Genomic DNA, 23,735 nt, shown 5'->3' with positions numbered 1-23,735 from the left:
CGCCCTGCTTTGAGCAGGGGGTTGGACTAGATGACCTCCTGAGGTCTCTTCCAATCCTAATCTTCTATGATTCTATGAAATTGGCCAGGGCCCATGGGCATGGACCTGTGAGTTTATCCGCCACTGATTCCACGCTGGATATCCAGAGCTCAGATCACTTTCATACTAGAGTAATTCAGCTCTGAGCATTTGTTCTTGTGGGACTATGCATGTGAGCAAAATAACTCGTGTGCATAAGAATTTATAGGATTAGGTCCATATGCTTCTTCAGATCTCTGCCCTGCCAGTTCAAAAAGAAGAAAGGAATAAGGTAGTATATCTTGTAAAGACAAAACAAAATATATACAAAAAACAAGTTGATGCACCAAAGAAGTGCTAAGTGAAGAAGAACACACAAAAACACTCCCATTTGCTCCAGCTAAGATCTTGTCTAGACTAAGGACATTTTCAGTGATCTCGATACACTGATGCAGTTACAGGAAGTGCGGACTCCTAATGAAGATGAATAGCATGGGTGTAAAATAGGGCTTGTGCTGTTGTAACTTATCCCAGTATTTTGCAGTAGTCAGCCATGCCACGGCAAGCCTGTCTTATAATGGTGTAGCACATCTATACAGCACCTGTACAAAAAAAATAGGCACCAGTATAAACAGGGACTTTTGAATTGAGTTGTCAATAGGGCCAGCCTTAAGCACAAGCAAGATGGCAGACCATTTGAGGCCTTATACTTTTGTGGGCTCAACATACTCTCCACAGCTCATGGCCCAATCCCATTTTACAGTAGCAGAGGGAAATCAGCTTACTTATGAGTTTCCCCTTCTGTGGCTTGGGGTCCTGCCTATTAGGCCAGCACTAGCTTCCATTCCTTCTTAATGGTCAAACACTAGCAGGGATTGTCAAAAATTCATCCGAATAAGTCTTCTTTGTCCTCAACTAATACTTGATGAAAGTCTGTGGGTCTGATTAAGGACAGTGAAATGGCTTACAGGAATCCAAAGGTCGTTTTTTTCTCTCTTTTTCCTTTCTTTAGAGCTGCCCATGACCCACTCTAACTAATAGCATGAGACTGGCTGAAGCTTTATTTATATATATTTTCTAGGATTCTTATTTTTATTTAATAATTTTTTATTACAGAATGTGATGAAGTGGGGTTTTTCCCTTGTTATATTGTATGCGAGCCTATGTGAGTCTTACTGTTTTGCATGAATACTGTGTGTGCCTCAGTTTCCCTGTGTATTGTACCAATGCCTAGGTGGTGGGAATAAGGGTGTGTGACTTTTGCTGAGACCCTCGGGGGCAGGTGAGGAGGCTCCAGATGCCTGCAAGTAAGTGATGGCCGATGCCCTTCATAACCTGAGAATCAGAATGGGGATGCAACCAGGTGACACTTTGCCCGGGAAGTGAGACAAAGACCAGGAGGAGGGGGAACAGGCATGTCAGCAGTTGGGTCACTGGCAGCTGGGCAGTCTTCCATTTGGGACTTGGAGGGGGGAGTCCAGGGCATCCGGCCCGGATGGACTTTGCTGAAAGTCACTGATTTCAGTGCTAACTATGCTGTGTTCCTGTCAAATAATAAACCCTTCTGTTTTGCAATGCTGGGTGAGAGTCACAGCTGACTGTGGAGTTGGGGTGCAGGGCCCTCTGGCTTCCCCAAGGTTCCCATCCAGGTGAATCCACCAAGGGGAAGTGTACAGTGTGAACAGGGATTCTGAATGCCCCGAAGTCAGACCAGGAAGGCCATAACCGAGGAGGCTTTTTGCCCTGGACAGCATGCCCTGAGGGGAGTCACGCCACTCGAGAGTCCTGGCTGGCTTCATACAGAGCAGTTCCAGATCATCGGACCTGTGACTCCATCACACAGAAGCACTCAGAGATCCTCCATTTTGCTAGATGCTATATAAATACGTACAGTAACATGGCTGCCCCAGAGAGCTTATCTAAGAAGTAGAATCTATGCATCTTACAAACACTGATGACTTTGTATCCTCACTACATCCCTGAAAGACAGGGGAGAGTTATTGCCCCATTTACTGATGGAGAACTGAGATACCGAGAGAGAGTAATTGGCCCACAGTCACACAGGAAGTCTATGGCAGAGCTGTGACTTGCACCTGGATAGTCTGAGTCACAGTCCACTGCCTTACCACAAGACAATCCGGCTGCTGACAGAATTTCCTTGGTAGCAAGCCCACATTTCTGGAATTCATTCCCTGCAGAAATGCAATTGAGTGTGCACTTGGCTACGTTAAAAAGAGCTGCAAGACACACCTCTTTTTCCATGCTTTCCACTGGTTAAATCCTGGTTTCTTAGCTTACTGCAGGCAGCAAGGAAGATGGTGCTTGGTCTTTCTTATTGTGTTTGTATCTCAGTTTAACCCTTGAAAGGCTAACAGACAGCACAGTAAAGGGAATCAAGTGCATGTTTGTTGTAATAAAATTATACACTCCTACAATAGATCACGTGTCAGAATTGAGAACATTATACCATAGTGTGTAGCCGTGCTGCGTGCTCTGTGATGTTCAGAATGCAGAGTACATTGCAGGCAGCATATCTAGGAAAGGTTATATATTGGCTTCTAGGTTTATTTGCATCAGCTGAGAAGACCTGGGTAGACCCCTTGTTCTCTCTTTCTTTATAAGGTACAAGGATGGCCTTGTTTTGCTTAAGTCTTACAAGGTTTGTTTCATGACATGCATTTCTAGTTTGTGTTAATGCAATTTTTGTGTGTGATATGATTTGTAGGTGTATTTATAGTGATATAAAGTAAGAAAACCATAAGGAGATGGGATCATTCACTGGGCGGTTGATTCATATGCAGCATAACCTCTAGGCCTTTACAAGGGAATGAGGTAATATGTTAAATTAAATCTGTCTGTCTCCCTGTAAGACCTAAAGTGGTCATTTTTACTGCACTGCATAAGGAATGAGAAACACAATTCCATTGCTGTGTATATCAAATTCTTCATATGCGGGACTGAAAAAAATAGCACCTTGAAATGGCTATTTGAATATTTATACTAAGAACACTCCAACCATGGAAGGTAATATGATATCTTTTCAATAGCTGTTGTTCAAAATATCTGCTGATCAGAGAACCATTGGGCTGATCTAAGGAGCATTTGGTTCTAATTAACACAGTGCTTACTTTTACTATACATTTTAAAATTTCTCATGCAATTTTTGCAAACCTAAATATAGAGTTAGAATCTCTTGTTTATTTTTTAATTATCTCCACATAGCTAAATAAGTTTAGGAAGCTAACAGACTCCCTCTGATCCTTGCCCCAAGTGATTTTCACACACAGCCCACTCAAGGGATACAGCTGAGGATAAATAGCTTTTAAAGAAATGACAGTGTGCCTCTGTGTGTTGCATGCTTTCTATATGCATTCCATTTGTAATCAAAGAAACACACATACATACATTGTATATATAACACATCTGCATGCTGCAAAAGAAGAGATCACATGGAAAAATACATTAGCGATGGTAATTGTTACTGTTTCTTTGCACCCAGAGCACACATCACCTTCCATCTGTGAAGAATTTAATAAAAAACAAAAACAAAACCCTAAGAATAGATCCTGCATGTGTTTTGTTTGAAGAAATTACTTTTGTGTAAGATCAAAATCTGAATGATATGTGATTGTTACTGAGTGCCTGGGTCAACCTATAAACTTACTTTGATCCCTTTCAACATAGAAAGTGACTAACACTGAAAAAGTGACCTCACAGGACTGCACAACTGTTCTCCCCATACAAGTGAGCACAGCCATAAACCACTATTGATCTGAGACAGCCTAATAAAGATAAAGAGAGAGCACACAAGCCTGATTCTGCTAGCTTTACTCACTAGGCAAACTCCAATTAACGTCAGCGTAAGGCTTGCAAATTCAGGGCCTGTATTAATTAGAAGGGTGAAATCCTGGCCCCTTTGAAGTCAATAACAAAATTCTCAGTAAATTCACTGGTCCCAGGATTTGACCTGAAACTTTTTCTTTAACATCTTCTTTGACCATTATTGTTGATACATTTCTATTTAAACTGCTTCAATTCAATTTACAGTATATTGGCTGGATTAGTGTAACCATAATGAATAAAATAATTTGCCCAAAGTTCATTTGTTTTGCAGATAAGAAACAAAATAGTTTTTGAGTATTATGATATATAATCTCAGTATAATTACTAATGCCATTTATTTTTGTTTTAGTACTGTTCACGGCTGATGTAATCTAGTCATGCCATTTCCCATTGTTTCCACCCTTAGCGCTTCTGGTTGCAAGGTAAACTTTGAAAACATGGACGCTGTTCACACTAATGCAGTGTTATCTTCCTGGGCCTGTAGACAACCAAAAACAAGTGACCTGAAAGGTGGGAAGTGCCCCCAAATGGATTATTAAATCTGGAACCTAAACATGATAGTTTAAATATGAATATTGTTATTTTGTTGTTGATCACCTTAGCAGAATCATCGAGCTCATGTGCTCATCCTACAATGCTAAATTGCCTGTTTGTGTCAAAGGCCACAAAAGTTCCCCACCCAGTTGTCAAAGGTTTCTGCTTCACCCCGATAATCTGCATGGTGCAGTTATGGATAGCTGTGTGTGTGTTAAAAAACTATTTTAAAAAATCACAATTAATTGCACAATTTAAAAAAATAGTTGTGAATAATAACAGTTTTAATCACTCTGTTAAACAATAATAGAATACCAATTTAACATTAATTATAAATATTTTTGGATGTTTTTCCACATTTTCAAATAGATTTATTTCAATTACAATGCAAAATACAAAGTTTAGAGTGCTGACTTTACATTATTACTACAAATACTTACACTGTAAAAAAGGTAAACAAAAGAAGCATGAAGGGATATATGAATGTTTAGCATAGGTAGCATGTAAATACCTTGCAACACCAGCTGCAATAGTGCCAGGCGAATGCCTGTTCTCACTTTCAGGTGACATTGTAAATAAGAAGCGGGCAGTATTATCTCCTGTAAATGTAAAAACACTTGTTTGTTTTAGCGATTGGCTGAAGAAGTAGGACTGAGTGGACTTGTAAGCTCTAAAGTTTTACATTGTTTTGTTTCTGAGTGTAGTTATCGTAAAAAAAATTATACATTTGCAAGTTGCACTTTCATGATAAAGAGATTGCACTACAGTACTTGTATGAGGTGAATTGAAAAATACTATTTCTTTTTACAGTACAAATATTTGTAATAAAAATATTATAATATATTTATAATTTAAATTGGTATTCTATTGTTGAATAACGCGATTAAAACTGTGATTAATCATGACTATTTTTAATCTAGTTAATTTGTTTTGCGTTAATCACTTGAGTGAATGGCAATTAATTCACAGCCCTAATATACATATATATATATTTGCCATAATAAACACCGACAATGTGAGGACAATGCATAAAATGCATTGAATTTAATAGCAAGTTAAATAACACAAGGGCAACTAAGTTTATTATTAATACTGAGTGATTATTTCTTTTCATGTTTAATTCAATAAGAGTTCCATGCAGGGAGAAACTGCAAGCTCAGTTCCACCGTGAATATCAAATTAAAATATTTTAAATGAAAGAGATACTTTACATAGCAACACAGGAATAACTATCCCAGAAGAAGTATAGACTTATAGTTAATGCACTGGACTTTTACTCAAGACAGCTGTAATGAATTCTCAGCTCTAACATAGCCATCTTGTATAACCTTGTCCACATCATTTAATCTCCCTGCACCTCAGTCCCCAATCTGTGAAATGGGAATAAGAATACTTCCATTCTCCCACCTCTTGTCTATTTAGATCATAAGCTTTTTGGAGCAGGGACAATATCTTGTTATGCACAGAAATATCTTACTAGCAAAATAATACCTCTATTTCAGTTGTGAATAATGATAATAATTAATAAAGAATAACATTCATAATATTTTTAAAAATAAGCTATTTTTATGTTTACAAAAAAAGAGGATGCCTCTAAAATTTGCTTTTGAATTTTGCAAAGGCAGAAAATGCAGTAATAATGGGGGATTTCAACTATCCTCATAATGACTCATTATATGTCACCTCAGAAAGAGAGGAAGAGAGAAAATGTCTTGACACCATAAATGACTGTTTCGTGGAGCAGCTTGTCCTGGAACCCATAAGGGGAGAGGTAATTAGTAGGGTTGTCGATTAATCTCAGTTAACTCATGCGATTAACTCAAAAAAAAATTAATTGTGTTTAATTTTTTTAGTCATGATTAATCGCACTGTTAAACAATAGAATACCAATTGAAATTTATTAAATATTTGTGTATGTTTTTCTACATTTAAAATATATTGATTTCTATTACAACACAGAATACAAATTGTATGATGCTCACTTTATATTATTTTTGTTACAATATATGCACTGTAAAAAGGATAAACAAAAGAAATAGCATTTTTCAATTCACCTCATACAAGTACTGTAGTGTAATCTCTTTATCGTGAAAGTATAATTTACAAATGTAGGGTTTTTTTGTTACACAACTGCACTCAAAAACAAAACAATGTAAAACTTTTTAGAGCCTACAAGTCCACTCAGTCCTCCTTCTTGTTCAGCCAATCGCTAAGACAAACAAGCTAGTTTACATTTACGGGAGATAATACTGCCCGCTTCTTATTTACAATGTCACCTGAAAGTGAGAACAGGCATTTGCATGGCACTTTTGTAGCTGGTGGTGGAGATATTTATGTGCCAGATATGCTAAACATTCTTATACCCCTTCATGTTTCGGCCACCATTCCAGAGGACATGCTTCCATGCTGCTGATGCTCGTTAAAAAAATAATGGGTTTAATTAAATTTGTGACTGAACTCCTTGGGGAGAGAATTGTATGTCTCCTGTTCTGTTTTACCCGCATTCTGCCATATATTTCATGTTATAGCAGTCTTGGATGATGACCCAGCACATGTTTGTTTTAAGAACACTTTCACAGCAGATTTGACAAAACTCAAAGAAGGTACCAATGTGAGATTTATAAAAATAGCTACAGCACTAAGAATCTGAAGTGCTGTCCAAAATCTGAGAGGGACAAGGTGTGGAGCATGTCTTTTCAGAAGTCTTAAAAGAGCAACACTCCAATGCGGAAACTACAGAACCTGAACTACCAAAAGGGAAAATCAATCTTCTGCTGGTGGCATCTGACTCAGATGATGAAAATGAACATTCATCGGTCCACACTGTTTCGGATCGTTATTGAGCAGAACCCATCATCAGCATGGACACATGTCCTCTGGAATGGTGGTTGAAGCATGAAAGGACACATGAATCTTTAGCACATCTGGCACATAAATATATTGCAACACCGGCTAAAACAGTACCATGCAAATACCTGTTCGCACTTTCAAGTGACATTGTAAACAAGAAGCAGACAGCATTTTTATCTTCTTCAAATTGTAACCAAAGTTGTTTGTCCGAGCAATTGGTTAAACAAGAAGTAGGACTGAGTGGACTTGTAGGCTCTCAAGTTTCACATTGTTTTATTTTTGAATACTTTATTTATTGTACATAATTCTACATTTGTAAGTTCAACTTTCATGATAAAGAGATTGCACTACAGTACTTGTATTAGGTGAATTGAAAAATACAATTTCTTTTGTTTTTTACAGTGCAAGTATTTGTAATCAAAAATAAATATAAAGTAAGCACTGCACACTTTGTATTCTGTGTAGTAATTGAAATCAGCATATTTGAAAATGTAAAAAACATCCAAAAATATTTAAATAAATGGTATTAATCTCATGATTAATCGTGATTAATTTTTTTTAATCGTGCGATTAATCACGATTAATTTTTTTAATCGCTTGACAGCCCTAGCAATTATTGATTTAGCCATAAGTGGAGTACAGGTTCTGCTCCAGGATGTGAATATAGCTGATCTGCTCAGTAATAGTGTAATGTAATTAAATTTTACATCCTTGTAGGAGGAAAAATGCCAGAGAAACCCACCACAGTTGCATTTCACGTCAAAAAGGGGAACAACACAAAAATCAGTAACTGATTAAAAGATAGGAAACAAAATGTAGGCATAAATGGTCTATTTTTACCATGGAGACAGGTAAATAGCAGAATCCTCCAAGGATCTATACTGGGACCTGTGCAATTCAACATATTCATAAATGATCTGAAAAATGGGGGTGTCCAACAAGGTGGCAAAATTTGCAGACAATAAAAAATTACTCAGGATGATTAATTTCAAAGCAGACTGTGAAGAATTACAAAGGGATCTCACAAACCTGGGTGACTAGGCAACAAAATGGCAGATGAAATTCAATGTTGATAAGTACAAAGTAATGCACATTGAGAAACACAATCCCGACTTTACATACAAAATGATGGGGGTCTAAATTATCTGTTACCATCATCATCATGGATAGTTCTCTGAAAACATCTGCTCAGTGTGCAGCAACAGGCAGAAAAGCTAACCGAATGTTAGAAACCAGTAGGAAAGGGATAGATAATAAAACAGAAAAAATCATAATGCCACTACATAATACCATGGTATGCGCACGGCTTGAATATTGAGTGCTGTTCTGATCACACCGTCCCAAAAAAGATATATTAGAACTTGAAAATGTTCAAAGAAGGGGTTATGAGAAAATGATTAGGGGTATAAAATGGTTTCCAGACAAGGAGAGATTCAAAAGACTGGAACTGTTCAGCTTAGAAAAGAGATGACTAAGAGGAAATATGATAGAGGTCTATAAAATCATGAATGGTGTGGAGAAAGTGTTATTTACCCCTTTACATAACACAAGAAATAGAAGTCACTCAATTTAAAAACAAATAAAAGGATGTACTTCTTTACACAATGCACAGTCAATCTGTGGAACTCATTTCCAGGAGATGATATGAAGCCAAAAGTATAACTGGCTTCAAAAAAGAATTATATAAATTCATGGAGGATAGGTCCATCAGTGGCTATTAGCCAAGATGGTCAGAGATGCAATCCCATGATCCAGGTATTCCTAAACCTCCAACTATCAGAAACATCTGATACTGGCCAGTCAGAGATAGGATACTTGGTTATATGGACCATTGGTTTGACCCAGTATGGCCATTCTTATTTTCTTTCTTTAGGCCTCAGTGGATTTACTCTTATTTATACCACTTTGCCTGATGGTCAAAGAACTCACAGGTGACTTAACTTGTGTGTGGGTGAGGGTGCAATTTAAATATTTTTGACTGTAACATTTATACCAAACTTCAACTTGATGAGATTATGTTTTGTACTAATACTTACAGGGAAATTGGGAGGATTACTTTGCTGATGTTTGGATAGTGATTTGAAGATGAAATGTGTTATGTAAATATTAAGTATCAGTTTTATTATTTAAAAGTGATGATTTACAAATCCCAGAAGTTCAGAATTTCTAATAGTAATGAAGACTCCTTCAAAAGCGTAAAGGAAACATAGCATCTCTTTGAATACAATACAGAGATGGCAGCAAATTCTGATGACTCTACACAATTTATACTTGGGCAAACTCTGAGTTCATTGGAAAATTTGCCTAAGTAATAGATAACAAGAACTAAGAGCTAGAATTCTTCCATCTCTACAATACTCACATTGATCAGTAATTTACTCCTGTGAGTTGTTCAATTAATTTAAATACAATAAATTGAAGAGTAAGATACTTCAATAGCCCAGCAACCATTTAGGGCCATGGTTAACTGTAGGTATTGCTTCAATCCCAAATGTGTATTCAAATAAAGCCTGTACTTAAATGCTTTCCTAAATTGGAGTCAGGCTGAGTAAAGATGGTAGAATGTGGTCCTGAGTAAAATTTGGTCTGACATGATGATGTCAAAAGCAGAGCTGGGTGACATTTTTCACACACTTTTTTAAAACTAAAATCAGGGCCAGCTCTAGGCACCAGCAAAGCAAGCAGGTGCTTGGGGCGGCAAATTTGCAGGGGCACAAGAATCCAGCATGGGACCTGAGAACCAACAGGGAGCCCTGGGAGATGTAGTTCCTTGATTAGCTCCCTGCCTATAGAACCACCCTGGAGCAGGGAAAGAACTACATTTCCCAGCATTCTCTTGGCTGCAATTAACAGGAAAGGGAGGGGGAAGGAGTGGAACTGAAACCTCATGCTGCAGCTTGCTGTAAATGGTAGGGACAGAGCCAGCTCTAGGTTTTTTGCTGCCCCCCACCCCAGCCCTGGGCTCCCCCCACACCCCTGTGTTGCCCCAGCCCTGGACTCTCCCCCGCCCACATCCCCTGCTGCCCCAGCTCTGGCCCCCACCTGCACCCTCCTGCTGCCTCAGTCCTGGGGTCCCCCCCCCCCCCGCACCTCCTGCCGCCCCATCCGCATCTCCTGCCGCCCCAGTCTTGGGCTATCCCCCCACCCGCATCTCCTGCTGCCCCAGCCTGGGCTCTTCCTCCCCTCCCCCCGCACCCCCTGCCGCTCCAGCCCTGGGCTCTCCTCCCACCCGCACCTCCTGCTGCCCCAGCCTGGGCTCTTCCTCCCCTCCCCCCGCACCCCCTGCCGCTCCAGCCCTGGGCTCTCCTCCCACCCGCACCTCCTGCTGCCCCAGCTCTGGGCTCTCCCCCAAAGAAAGAATTTGGTGGACCAAATGGACATTGCATCTCTCTATCTGAAGCCTAGCAAGGCAGGTACATGGATCCCACTAGAATTTAAAATGAAAAGTAAGGGAGGGGAGGCTCTACTACACTGGGCAGCTTTAGATACAGTACCAGGCATGTAGGAGGATTTTACACTTCTGAACCATGGAAGCAGAAATTGACTTTTCTTTTCCAGATTTAGCTAATATTCAGAAAGGGAATCTAGCACCTGCCTTCCAGATTTGAACACCCTCAAAATTCAGGAGTGCTCAAGCTCAATTTGGGCAGCTGTTACTTCATTTCTCCCAAATCAAATATACTGATCCACTGTAACTTGCAGTAGAAAATGTAGAATAAATTGAGCAAGAAATGCTTCCCAGTAGTTATTAGGACTGGAATTGCTATTTTCAACAGCCATTGCTTTTTTTTATTTTTATTATTATTATTATTATTTAAGTTTTAGTTTTATTTGTTTAAAAGGAAGACTGTGATTTTGCATTTGCAAATTCCCCATAGAAACAAAGAATGGAACAAAAGAATAATAAAGGCACCTCAACTTTTCCTCATTTATGTAGGACAGTCTTATAATATGCATCCAGATAGCCTTCAATCACACAAGCTGAAAACTGTCTGTGTTCTGTGCACATTCAAAATTCCTGCTGAATGACCCACCCTGGGAGCGAGTTACCAGTGACCCAGGGCTGGGGCGGCAGGAGGGTGCAGTGGAGGGGGAGCCAAAATTTTTTTTGCTTGGGGCAGCAAAAAACCTAGAGCCGGCCCTGACTAAAATAAAAGGAGATTCAGGTCAACCAAAACATTTTGTGAATTTATGTCGATTTCAATGGTTGGGGAAAAAAAGGAAATGTCAAAACAAGCCATTTCAGCACTGTCGTCATAAAACTTTTGATTTTGGGGGTCTAGATTCACAAGGGGATTTAGGCAGCATTTACAAAACCAGAGAAGGTGGTGGTGGGCCGCTAATAGCCCAGTAGTTAAGGCACATACAAGGGGTATGAACAACCAAGGTTTGAATCCCCACTCTAGAGCAGGGACTTAAACCCAAGTTTACCCCCCAGTTTTGTTAATCTAGCGTTTCATTTCATTTGATTTTAATAAAAATACCCAAGATAAAGATTTTTTCCAACTTCTTCAATTCACCAAAATTTCTGGAAAATGTTGGTTTGGTTCGATATGAATCAAAATTGTGCTTTGATTTTTTGAAACTGCCAGTGAACCAAAAAAATCCATTTATTCACACAGCTCCAGTTAGAAGTGAGAGAGTTAAAATCTTCATATGAAACAAACCAGAGACTGAGTACAGGCTACACCCTAATGGTGTCAGGTCAGCATTTTGGACTTGGAGTTGAGATGTGGTTTCCCACACCAGGCACTGCCAAGCACTGCTGTTTTTATGGGAAAGAGGCTTCTTTTTTTAGACTATTATAACACTTGAAAAATGTTTGCTGACAATTTTTTTTAAATGTAAGAATTGATAAACAGGGCTCCAGTTCCCCAATTGAGCCACAGTCAGCTTATAAAAAAGACAGAAAACCAGAGAACCAACAGAAGTGAATCTGAGGTTTATGAAAGAATGCATCTATAAAGACTGTTATCAGGAAGTAGAAAGTATTTGGAAATGACCTCATTCAGTATCGTGCATTTAACCATGCATTAGGAAGTTTCTGTTCAAAGTGGTCCAAAAAACTGGCTCTTGTTAGAAAACAAGTAGTCACCAATGGTTGTGCAATTGGACATAACAAAAATAACTGTAAAACATAATAATAGTATTCATAATCAAAGTAAATACAATCCAATTCTACTGTGATTTACACTCCAGCTAACCTAATGCGGTGAAAGCTCTGCACAAGGGGTTGGGCAATCAGGGTTCAATTCCTGCTTCTGCCACAAAGGTCTTGTGTGCCCTTCAGAAGTCAGGTAATGTCTCAGATCTACATCTACAAAGTGGGACAATACATACTACATAGATTGTCACCTGTCTGGGGCAGGGACTGTCCTCTTCTATGTATATGTACAGCATGTAGCACAATAGGACCTTTACCTCTCTCAGAATAGCTAGGTTCTACTGTAATATAAGTGTGATGACTGGCGTGTATGTGTTGCCTTCCTGCTTATTGCTTCCTTTTCCTGTTCCTGTTTGTTTCCTGGTTCTGCTTCTTACACTCAGTGTTAGAGTTTTGCTCCTGTGTGTTCATAGTGTTGGGTATATACAGTTACTCAGGGCCTGTTGCTACAGCACCATCATTTGGACTGTTATGTTTTGTTCAGACTGTTGCTGACTTAACTGGTTTTGACTGACCACCCACCTCTGGGTCCTGCTTCAATTTCCTTGTGCTTTGGGATTGCTGTTCAAGGGTGCATCAGAGAGTAACAATGAGATAGTTATAACTGGTCAAAAATGGGATTTTGTTTTCACAGGAAATTTTGACATTTTGAAATTACTTTCTGTTGTGAAATGGAAGAAAACACTCTGAATACCTATTTTGTCCCCCCAGAACAGAAAATTCAGAAAAGTTACAAATGGGAAATGTCAAAATAGATAATGTCTACATTTTTGGTTGAAACAAAATCAATTGGCATTTTGAAATGACATTTCAAAACAAGATTGTGTTTTAAATCAACATTTTGAAATGAAAAATGTCACTCCAAATCAACATTTTGAACAATAAATGCAGAGTCTTTTCAAAACATTAATTCAAAATGACGTTTTTCATTTGGAGTCTCCTGATCAGAAAATTGAAATGTTTCATCAAAACTGATGTTTTCCCATGGAAATTTTTGATTTTGGTGAAACGTTTCCAATGGGAAAATGTTTCATACAAAATTGTGAGTAACTCTAACAATAATAATGCTGAATTTAGTGGAGTTACTCAGGATGAGCGGTGGTGCAGAATTTAACCCTTAGGTTATATTTAGCACTTTGCACTGCTAACAGTATGTAAACATCTGGATTCTGATTTACTTTTGGCCTGAAATGAACATGTTTGTCAGCCACTTTCTTTATTGTCAGGTTACGATGGAGATGCATCCGGGCATTATGACATGGTACAAGGGGTCACAGCACCATACCACCCGGTGCTCCACCCCACAATGCCTGGAGCAGGAAGCCAGGCCAAGCCCTGAAGGATAGGAGCTGTCGCTAGTGAGTGAGGGGCGGACTTGCATTCAAGCCCTATATGAAAATTCATGTCATACCCCTGCTTTTGTCAATTGCATACTGTACTTGAAAAGGTGCAACACATATATGTGAAGAGAACCAGGGAAGACGGTCACCCTCTCTCAGCCCCTCATTAGCTCTGCCACTGTCCAGATCCTCAGGTGGTATGTTAGCATAGATCCATTGGATCTGTCCCATAATCTTATTTTCTATAGTTGATTCATTATTCCTCAGCATATACGGTCTATTTCCAGATCCTACTAAAAATAATCCCCCAAACCTTTATTTTCATTGCCACCATTCTCATTTTGTTTTGGCTATACCCCCCTTTCTGAAAAAGCAACCATGGCCCCAAAATTCCCCAGTACTAAATTCCTTTTCGCCAACTTTTTTTACACATGCTGAGGACAAGTATAGTCTAAACTCATTGAAACTCCTTTTCTCTTTCTATCTGTTAGGGAGCAACAACAGACAGGCCGTAGTTAAATCTGTAAGTGTACTTTCTAGATTTTCCATTATTCTTATTACTGTAGGATCTATGAGACCCAGTCCAGTTTCAGGGGCCCATTGTGGTAGGGATTGAACAGAAAAGCAACAAAGAAGATAGTCCTCACCTCAGAAAGTTTACAATCTCTGTGTCATAAGATAGGACAGGAGGACAAAATAGACAAACAATGTGGGAGCATGTTGGGAGGATGAGATAACAATAAAAAGAACAGACCCTTTTCTTCTCTCCCTTAAATTCCTTCTCCACCCCCACACCTCCCAACAAAATTATATTGGCCTAAAACTGCAACATTAGCCCTTGGGCTGAGTTAGAGTTTTTCTACAAAATTGAAATGAACTGGAGTAGAGGTAGCTGAATTACAACATGCTAAATACAGAGGCATTTATCAGAGTTCAAAAAGTCCAACTTTTTGTGGAGGCAGGGACAGTTGCTTTTTAGTAAAAAACAGAAAGCAAGAGAGAAATCAGAGTTTTTTTTTTTAACTCCCCTAGATGGCATCTAGTGCATAGCACCAATGTTTAGTTCTAATTTCAAAAATATCTGACAATACTACATTAAAAGTTTATGTGACAGGTTCGGTCACAGAGATCCACTTGGGACTATCACCTGATGTGCTGAAATTACCTCTGTTTTCCCTGCTAGCTTGGGACTTCAGAACCCTGTCTTGTTGAGCCAGACACGCTAGCCTGCTGAAACACAGACCCAGGGTTTGAACCATGCCCCTAAACCTGCAGGTTTTAACTGAAAACCACTCAGCAGGTTACCTGTCTCCAGCACCCAGACACCCAGTTCCCAATGGGATCCAAACCCCAAATAAATCTGTTTTACTCTATATAAAGCTTATAAAGGGCAAATTCATAAATTGTTCTCCCTCTATATCACTGATAGAGAGATATGCACATCTGTTTGCTCCCCCAGGTATTAATCACTTACTCTGGGTTTATTAGTAAACAAAAATGATTTCATTAAGTATAAAAAGTAGGATTTAAGTGGTTTCAAGTAATAACATACAGAACAAAGTAAGTCACCAAGCAAAATAAAGCAAAAACATGCAAGTCTAAGCCTAATACATTAAAAAACTGATTACTGGTAATATTTCACCCTCAGAGATGTTCCAATAAGCTTCTTTCACAGACTTCTTCCTAGTCTGGGCCCAATCCTTTCCCCTGGTATAGTCTTTGTTAGTTCCAGCAGACATCTTAGGTGGTAAGCAGGGGCTTTCTCATGACTGGGCCCCTCTTTGTCCTACTCAACCCTCTTTTATAGCTTTGGCACCAGGCAGGAATCTTTTGTCTCTCTGGGTCCCCACCCCAACTTCTAAATGGAAAAGTACCAGATTAAGATGGATTCCAGTATCATGTGACATGGTCACATCACTGTAAGACCCCTAGTTTCCATTTTTTCCTGGGTTGGCCCACACATACACAGGAAGGCTTCCAGGTAAATAAACCATTTATAACCAATTGTCCTAGTCAATGGGAGCCATCAAGATTCTAAACCACCATTAATGGCCCACACTTTGTACAATTACAATAGGACCTCAGAGTTATACTTCATATTTCTAGCTTCGGATACAAGAATGATACATGCATACGAATAGGAGGAATATATCCAGTAGGTTATAACCTTTGTTATGATACCTTACAAGAGACCTTTTGCATAAAGCATATTCCAGTGATGACATATTTACACTCATAAGCATATTTCCATAAAACTTATGGAGTGCAAGTTACAGTTTAGAGAAAGTTTTCTACTCCAAAATCCCAAACAAAAAGTAAATTAACAAAATCTGAATAGTCAAAAACTAAAACATTACCCCAACCAGAGATTTTACCCCAAAACGGGAGACTCCATGAAGTCCACTAGAGAATAAGCTAATGCTAATCAATGGTACATGGAAGGCACTCACATACCACAGTGATGGGCATCAGTATAAAAACCTAAAATAGATAGAATTGGGAACTTCTCTTAACCCTTTCTTAAAGGGATATTCAAAGAAACTTAAAGGTGGCAAATTTTAAATGATATCATAAAATACTTTTTTCACACAACACAATTAGCCTGTGGACATAATTAACATATAATTAAGGGCAAGATCTTAGGAAGATTCATGTGCCCATCCAAAGATGGCCTGAGGAGGCGAGACACAAGAGAGATCCCCTGAGATCATTATTCATCTTGAGCAGGAGCACAAAGAGGATAGCAATTACCCAGTTCATTGTGAAAATGGTATGTGGATCCAGTAATGACATCTCTGAACTAGTCAAGTGATAGCTACCTACCATGAGGAGTAAGAGGGACAGTTAAGTAGATAGTGAATATTGAAGTCTTTTTGCAAGGTTATCTTTCTTTAAAAGGCAGTGAAGCACAGAGAGACAGAGGGGTTTTGAAAGCTGAGTAGAGGCTTAAAACTAATTGGAGCTATGTGGTTAAATTGCCTGGTCAGCTTTGAATAGCTCAGCCAGTAGCTTTAGAGGCAGTACTATTTTCCTTACCCTCAGGGCTAGTCTACACTAGATGTGCTATAGCAGCGCAGGTGCACTAATTCAGCTTTGCTGCTATAGCGCATGTGGTGAAAACGGTCTCTGCTGATGGGAGAGAGCTCGCCCATCAGCATAGTAAAACCACCTCCCCGAGAGGCGGTAGCTATGTCGGTGGGAGAAGCTCTTCTGCCAGCATAGCGCTGTCCACACCAGTGGTAGGTCAGTGTAACTTATGTCATTCAGGAGAGTGGCTTATCCACCTCCTGAGCAACATAAGTTATATTGACATAACCTATAATGTAGACAAGCCCTAAGAAAGTTCCTTGTTCAACAGTAGGAGAAAATGATTCTTAACCATTGTCACATGATAGGCCAGCACTGTGAAAGGTGCTGTAGTCCAGCTGCCCATAATGAACTGGAACAGAATAAACCATCCTAAGGAGCAGAGGAAAATCAAGTAAGACACAGTGCTCATTGTCAAGGAGCATCAAGAGGAGGAGCATAAATGCTGGTATCCAGGAGCAGCTGAACTGGAGGGGGGAGGTAGGGGAGACTAGTATCCTCACCTACTCTGGCATGGGGGTAGAGGCAGGAGTGGGATCCAGAGGAACTGGAGTGGCTGCCGTAGGGCCCAGGATTCAGCCAGGGAGCAGGGAGAAGGATATTGAGGGGAAGCCCCAGAACCTTCCTTCTCAGCCTGGAGATGGCTGACCCTCCTTATCCCTCACCGAGTCTCAATAATATCATAACTTGCCCCTTCTGCTCCTCATGCCCTCCAACCCCTAGTCACAGAGAGCTTCCCCTCCCCCCTGTCAGTATCTGCTAATCTGGGTTAGAGAGAAAGGTGGGAGATGGTTACACTACTTGGATAGACATCTCAGATGAAGGAACACCTGAGAGTATATTACAAAAAGGCATGGCAACTATTACAGCATGCAGCCACACATCAGTGTTAAAGAAATTGTATTGACAAGGTTATTTTGGTAGAAGTTGTGATACAGTAAAACAAAATCTTCGAAAGATAAAGGTGCTTATTCTATGTAGTGCTTTCACCTCTGTAGAGTATACAGTGTGACTCGGACCAAAAATCCTATAGCCATCACCAGGTAATCTCGTTTGCTTTCTGTTTCCAAGTTCCCAAACGTGTAATCATTTACTTATATCAAAAATGTTAACTTAAAGAGAGTGTGGGATTATATAGGTGACTTTGGTACTAATTCAGTACAAGGAGGATAATAGAAGGAAACTGAACAGTACCTGCCTGAAAATGATGTTCTATTCAGTGTGCAGGGCTGGCAGCAGATAATTAATATTACGTTGATGCATATGCATCACTAGACAAGGTTTCTGCTACCCTAATGATGTTCTCAAGACAAGAAAGTAAAAATATCCAAAATTAAAGTAATTTATGAATCACTGTCTTTTTTTATATTTTTTTTCTCTCCAAGTTATAGGGAAGAAAGTAACTAGTCCATATAATTAGTGAGGCTTTCATTACTCTTACCTCCCAGAACCTTTATAGTTAGCATAGCTGGTCAGTAATTATATCATATACATACCCACAAGCATGCAAATGAGTTATACCTTCTTCTGTTGAGTAAACTTTTAACACAGTCATGCTAGGATGCCCCTAGAGATAAATTGCAGGGCACTCACAGAAATGAGAGTATAAAAGGAGTATGTCTTGAAACAAGTGATCTCACTAAAAAAGTGAAAAGATAAATAGTGTGATGTTGTCCGTGAACATATTACTCATTATGCCAAAAGAGGTAGTGGATTCCTGGAGAGACTATTACCCCACCTGGTCCAGAGTTTCCAATATCATTCTCTTTATTTTCTTTTTGCCTGTTTTCCCATCCACAGCCTCTTCTTACTTTTGTCCTGGGTCTTCACACTTTATCAGCACTGACTGCAACACTAACGGCGGACTCTTGGTCCTAGAGAAGTCAACTGGAGTTTTGCCATAGAAAAATTCAGTGCGGTGGCAGGGATATCTATCAAAAGAGAGAAACAAAACTCTCTATATTATATAAATATTCTAAGTGTATGCAACTGGTAAAACCTGAGCCTACATCCAGTATTACTGATAAGAGACGTTCATCCACCAATGTTGTACATGTATGAAAACTTCAATAATCCCCGCACTTTCTATTGGAGAGTACAATAATGTAAATCCTGAAAGCACCAATATTTTAGCATAATAAAAGAAAGTCCAAAGAGCTTCTATATAAACTACTCCAAATAGCTTTGCTTCATCTGTATTTGTAGCTTATTGTAACATTTTTTTTAAAGAAATACAATCATCATCATCATCGTATTATACAAAACCGCTTTGATTAACACAACAGCTTTAGTTTTTTAATTTTAGGAAAAACCTGTGGAGACAGTGATCTAGTCTTTAAAATAAGAGTCCTTTCAGTATATCTGACTAAAGACATTTAATATCTGTTGGGAAGGAAATGTCTAGACTTTTCAACCTTTTATTGTATATTTCCTTTTCCTTTTTTACAGAGGGAACAATGTTTATAGTTGTGTGTACAGTGGGGGTCTACAACAAGAAGTGTATATTTTAAAATGATTTTTTTAATGATTTAAGAATTTTGTAAATCGTTTTCAGGCTTCTGTAGCTGCAGATTCTCACTGTTAATTCCCTTGCTTGCTCATGCATAAGTGTATTTGCAATACCAAATATACAGGTTTTAGTACTTTTGCCTGTATAATGTATATAATGTAGCCTGTAGACACTTCCTTCGGGAATTTGTACAAAAGAATAACATAACATGCATGCTAATATGAATGCTCCTTATGGGGCATCAGTCCTTTCTTTGAGGGTGACTGGCACGGTTATAGGGAAATATAGGGTATGTCTGTTGGTAGTTCATCACTGCCGGTGATGACGATATTGTCACAGTTCTCATCTATGGCTACGCATATGACCCAAAGTCTGAACCTTGATGCACAGAGTCAGTTGCATTGAGAGCATGGGAAGTCTGTATCTATGATATTTGATGATGCAGCTCTGTGGTGCCTTTCACGTGCAGCCTGGAGATGAATTTGTCGATCCTGCTCAATCCTGTTACATTCTGATCTTGTCAGAGACCACCAGTGAGTCCTATTCTGAGCCATTTGCTCAAGTTCTTTGGGATTGATGCCAGCCCACTGGAGACGGCTCTTCAGATTATCTTTGAAGCGCTTATATGGGCAACGCTTCTTTTTTTTGTCGTGACTCAGCTCCCCATACAAGATGTGTTTTGGGAGATGGTTGTCTTCCATTCTGATGACATGTCTGGTCCACCTAAGTTGTGCTCTCAGTAACATTTCCTCAATACTGGTTGTGTTTGCTCTTTCAAGGACCTTAATATTGGTAACTCTGTCCTGCCAGCGAATGCTCATTATTGAGTGGAGGGAGCACATGTGAAATTGCTCAAGCTGTTTAATGTGACATCTATAAATAGGCCACCTCTCAGATCCACATTTTTCAGCTGTGTGCCTTGGATGAAGATGGCTGGCACTGGGGCATTAGAATGAGGTGCTGGTTGGAACAAGACCTCGCTCTTCCCAAGACTGATGGTGAATCCAAAGAGCTGGGATGCTTCAGAAAATCTATCAACGTTGACCTGAAGGTCATCATGTCTATGGGCCATCAAGGCGCAGTCATCTGCAAAACATGCCTCAACGAAAAGTCTCTCCAGTGGCTTGGTGTTAGCATTGAGTCTTCAAAGATCAAACAGGGAGCCATCGAGTCAGTAGTGGATGTATATCCCCTGATCCAGGTCACTTCTGGCATGGCTGAGGACACAGGCAAAGAACAAGTTGAACAGCACTGGAGCAAGTACGTAGCCTTGCTTCACTCCATTTGAGATTTTGAATGCATCAGAAAAGTCACCACTGGCGAGTACTTGCACTGTCATGTTGCCATGGAACAGATGGATAATTTGTATGAACTTTTTCGGCAGCCCAGTTTATGCAGAATAACCCATGGACCTTCTCTGTTGACCGTATCAAAAACTTTGGTCAAACTGATGAAAACTGCATACAGGTCCATGTTCTGTTCTAAACATTTTTCCTGGCCCTGCCTTATGACAAAGATCATGTCTGTAGTACTAGAACCTGATCTGAAACCACACTGCACTTCTGGAAGATTCTCCTCAGATATGTTTGTAATGACTCTGTTCAATAGAATGCGAGCTAGTATTTTCCCTGCTGTACAGAGGAGAGCAATGCCTCTGTAGTTTCCGCAGTCAGCTTTGCTGCCTTTGTTTTTGAACAGTGATACAATAATAGCATATTTGAAGTCTTGTGGCATTTCTTCTTCCTCCCAAATGCTACTCAAGAAGTCATGAAACACCTTTATGGCCTTGGAGCCTGCTACTTTATACAGTTCTGCTGGAATACCGTCCTTTCCTGGCTTTGCCAGGGTTCAGTTTGATGGCTTTCATAACTTCCTCCACTGATGGAGGTAGGTCAAGATCCAATTTGATGGGTTTCTCGGGTAGACGATCAAGGACACACCAATCAACTGTGGATGGTCTATTGAGTAAACTATTGAAGTGTTCAGCCCATCTCTGTATGATTCCCACCTTCTCTTTGATGAGAGTTGTGCCATTTGCCAACTCCAAAGGGCCTGTGCCAGATTAAGATGGTCCGTAGACTGCTTTGAGAGAGTCAAAGAATATCTTTGCGTTGTTTGTATCTGTGTAATGTTGGACTTCTGCAGCTTTCCTCTCCCACCACTCATCCTTCATTCTCCTCAGTTCAGACTGGTCTTTGCTCTGTCGGTACTTAAACCTATCTTTCTTTGAGATGGAAATGAGTTCATTCTGCCATTCAACAAATGCTTTCTGCTTGTCACTTAGGAGTTTGGAAATGTCCTCGTTGTTCTCATCAAACTAATCCTGGTGTACCCTTTTCTTTGGCCCCAGCACTGATTTTCTGTATCGATAATCACATGTTTGTACTAGTTCTATTTTTCTGTTGGGTTGCCAGTGATTGGCGGGCATGAAAAAAGCTTGTCATCAAGTGACTGCTGAAACTGTACCAGATAATAAATGTGCTTGAGCTTTGTTATGCTGAAGGCTGTTCTGTTTAACTTGGGGTGCTTGAGCTGTGAAGGGACTACATGCAGGCTGAGCACTGCTCTTACCAATCAGTGGTCTGTCCAACATTCTGCACCATGTGTGGCTCTGGTAATTCTGACATAACAGATGTCTCGTTGGCGGGTGATAACATAGGCAATCAGGCACCACTGTTTGGACCATGGGTGCATCCATGTTGTTTTATATTTATCATTTTTCCTAAAGATGGTGTTAGTAATGAGCAGACTATGTTCTGCACATTTACCCGAGAGGAGGAATCTCTTGCTGTTCATCTTTCCCACTCAACGTCATCCTATCACACCTCCCCATCCTATCACACCTGTCATCCTATCACACCTGTCTCTACGAACTCTAGCATTAAAGTCGTCCAGCAGGAAGAGCTTGTCATATGCAGGGGTTGATCTGATGATGGAGTCCAGGTCAGAGTAGAACTGCTCCTTACTTCCTTCTATGCTTGTCAGTGTAAGTGCATAGGCACTGATGATAGTGACATGCCGTAGAGGATTCAGGGGAAATCAAAGTTTCATAAGCCCTTCATTCAGGCCAACAGGGAGGTCAGGAAGTTGTTTCAGGAGTGACATTCTTATGGCAAATCCAACTCCATGGATCCTGTCTTCATCCTCTGCTTTTCCTTTCCAAAAGAAAATGTAATCGCCTCCTAGCTCACTGATGGAACTTTCTCTGCCAGCCTAGTCTCACTCAGTGCTGCAATATCAATATTGTAGCAGGCAAGTTCTCTGTAAACAAGGTCTGTTCTTCTCTCAGGCCTTTGTGCATCACCTCCATCCATAAGGATGCAGACATTCCATGCTTCCAGGGTGAGTCTTTTCTTTATTGTTTTTTGACCGCTGTAAGATGATATGCCAGCTGTGGTAGTCTGGCCAGATGTTATGGGCAGGCAGTGGTTAGGGCACCTTTTCTAGCCCTTTCCCTTAAAAAGTGTGAGCAGTGCTATCCTAACAAGGGCTGCTCAGTCGTCCATGATGCTGCTGAACTTCTCCGCTGCCTTGGGGATGGAGCTGAATGACCACTAGTCCCAAGGTCACCTACGTGCAGGATTGTGGCTATGACTACCAGTGGTCATCTCTACCTGTCACTTTGCCATGCCCCCATCGCCGCAGGACTTGGATTAATGATATCTTAATGATGATGAAATTTGATAAAATAATGTTAATGGGATGAGGGTTGTAGGAAATTGAGTGAGAAAGCCATTGCATAAGGGCAATCCCACTCTCTTGGCCGTGGAAGCCAGATTCCAGTGACACAAAGAACCATTATGGCCAGTAGGGTGACCAGACAGCAAATGTGAAAAATCGGGACAGGGAGTAGGGGGTAATAGAAGCCTATATAAGAAAAAGACCCAAAAATCGGGACTGTCCCTATAAAATCGGGACATCTGGTCACCCTAACAGCCGGGGACTTCCAGCTGCAGTGGGTGACCAGGACATCTTCGTGCCTTGTCATGCTCTCCGCTCCCCACAGTACGTTGCTGAACCGCCTTCATGGCCATTAAATGACAAATTGATTTCCTCCGCCCAGTCTGCTAGAACAATCTTTGTATGCTAGAGAAAGGGAAACTGCCTATCTCACCGAGGGTGAAAGACCCATCAGCTACTGTCACGTTGTAGGGTATGTCTACACTACAATTAAAAACCTGCAGCTGGCCCATGCCAGCTGACTCAGGCTAAGTGGCTGTTTAACTGTGGTGTTGATGTTTGGGCTTGGACTGGAGCCTGAGCACCCAGCAATGTGGGAAGGTCCCAGCGCTTGCGCTGAAGCCCGAGCCCAAATGTCTACACTGCAATTAAACAGACTCTTAGCCCAAACCCCTTAACTCGAGTCTAGCACAGGCCAGCCATGAGTGTC

The sequence above is a fragment of the Chrysemys picta genome, chromosome 3 (assembly GCF_011386835.1).
Source record: "Chrysemys picta bellii isolate R12L10 chromosome 3, ASM1138683v2, whole genome shotgun sequence".
NCBI classification, from domain to species: domain Eukaryota; kingdom Metazoa; phylum Chordata; order Testudines; family Emydidae; genus Chrysemys; species Chrysemys picta.
This window is presented reverse-complemented; position numbering follows the sequence as displayed.